Consider the following 2,200-nt stretch of genomic DNA (forward strand, 5'->3'; position numbering starts at 1 on the left):
TATACAGATAATGTTGTAAGACTAAATGTCAAAAATGGCTAACTAAAATACAATACTTTATTAATTCTCATTAAAAATTAATTATTGAGGAGTTCAATAGGCGCCGATATTTGTTAAATAGTGACATTGCGAAAATATAAAGAGTAATATATAAAAATTGTAAGGTACAAATACCTAATTCAGGCCGAGATGGGTATATCTATGATTTTGTTAATAATTATACTCCTGCTGTAGGACAACCTGTGATAGAAAATTGCTCATTTGTTGTAAATATGACCGTCATTTATAAGCTGCTATGTATCCCAAATGGGAATTTTGATCCTAGCAGATGGTTGAATCATAGGTCATGACCGAGATGTAAGACAATGCTTTATATTGGTGACAGATGGGTGGCAAATATTTGCAGTACCAGGGTGTTCCTTGGTAGTCTCCTATCCAAGTACTTAACCCGGCCCTCCACTGCTTGGCTTCCAAGATCAGATGAGATTGGGCATCTCCAGCGGGGTATGACCGCAGACCTTATGCTCACCCTTGTCACACTGTGTCCAAAATTGGGCACAGATAAGAGCCGATTACCGTTTTTATGTGAGCCACAGGTGTCGACACAGCTAATTTGATGTGGAGAACAAGAGATTTTTTATCACGGATGATAAAGTATAATAAATTATTAAATACCCATCTAAGTTTTCAAGGCTTAAGTAGTCGCAGTACAAGTAGAAAAAAACCTATATGCTACACAGTTATCACTTGTAGGATTAAGTACAATCATACTGGGGTCTTTATCTACTTTGGACCCCATTTAAACACACAAATGTTCTTTTTTTCTTTACACTGAAGAAATCCATATCTATTTCAGCATCAACTCATTATTACTTGAAAACAATTCTTGATCTGTTTTTTAGAGCTGAAGTTTTCATTGCTCATGTTATTTGATTCTTACAATTCATAGTGTAATCTCATGTGTTTATTTATGGTTTTGGAGACCAAATTTGGAGGTTTCCTTCCTCTGCACAGTTATTATAATATTTAATGTTTGATTCACATACAAGTGATAACTGTGTAGCATATAGGTTTTTTTCTACTTGTACTGCGACTACTTAAGCCTTGAAAACTTAGATGGGTATTTAATCATTTATTATACTTTATCATCCGTGATAAAAAAATCTCTTGTTCTCCACATCAAATTAGCTGTGTCGACACCTGTGGCTCACATAAAAACGGTAATCGGCTCTTATCTGTGCCCAATTTTGGACACAGTGTGACAAGGGTGAGCATAAGGTCTGCGGTCATACCCCGCTGGAGATGCCCAATCTCATCTGATCTTGGAAGCCAAGCAGTGGAGGGCCGGGTTAAGTACTTGGATAGGAGACTACCAAGGAACACCCTGGTACTGCAAATATTTGCCACCCATCTGTCACCAATATAAAGCATTGTCTTACATCTCGGTCATGACCTATGATTCAACCATCTGCTAGGATCAAAATTCCCATTTGGGATACATAGCAGCTTATAAATGACGGTCATATTTACAACAAATGAGCAATTTTCTATCACAGGTTGTCCTACAGCAGGAGTATAATTATTAACAAAATCATAGATATACCCATCTCGGCCTGAATTAGGTATTTGTACCTTACAATTTTTATATATTACTCTTTATATTTTCGCAATGTCACTATTTAACAAATATCGGCGCCTATTGAACTCCTCAATAATTAATTTTTAATGAGAATTAATAAAGTATTGTATTTTAGTTAGCCATTTTTGACATTTAGTCTTACAACATTATCTGTATATGAGTGCTTCCCAACAAGAGTCTTCTTTTTCCCACGTTCATATAGAACAGCACCTTACCAGTAAATTGGTTAGAGCCCGGCATACATTCTTTCTCTCTTCCTGATATATTTCTATTACAGTATATATTATAACAAAATAGGAAGAAGAGACCCATCCTTAACATCAGATACATATTTCTGCTCATTGAGCTACTACGCCAGTATTTATAAATAGTGACACTATTTTATTGTCATGTAGTTATTGGTTTATACGCATTGTAATTCTTTTTTTGTTTTTGTTGCCTTGAGCCATTATTTTAGGAGGGATAATAATAAAAGTTATATTTTAATCCAATAATAATACAAATCTTTTCACATTGAACTATACAAGTGTGCCCCAGAAGAGACATATAGTCTTTATTTTC

General features: G+C 35.0%; 2 pseudogenes; one reads left to right on the top strand and one right to left on the bottom strand.

Annotated features, from left to right (window-relative positions):
- Nucleotides 1-397: 397 nt before the first annotated feature.
- LOC134942842 (5S ribosomal RNA) lies at nucleotides 398-518 on the bottom strand (annotated as a pseudogene).
- A 760-nt stretch (nucleotides 519-1,278) lies between these two features.
- On the top strand, nucleotides 1,279-1,399 carry LOC134942853 (5S ribosomal RNA; annotated as a pseudogene).
- The last annotated feature ends 801 nt before the right edge of the window (nucleotides 1,400-2,200 follow it).

This window comes from Pseudophryne corroboree, chromosome 1 (assembly GCF_028390025.1).
Source record: "Pseudophryne corroboree isolate aPseCor3 chromosome 1, aPseCor3.hap2, whole genome shotgun sequence".
In the NCBI taxonomy this organism is placed as follows: Eukaryota; Metazoa; Chordata; class Amphibia; order Anura; family Myobatrachidae; genus Pseudophryne; species Pseudophryne corroboree.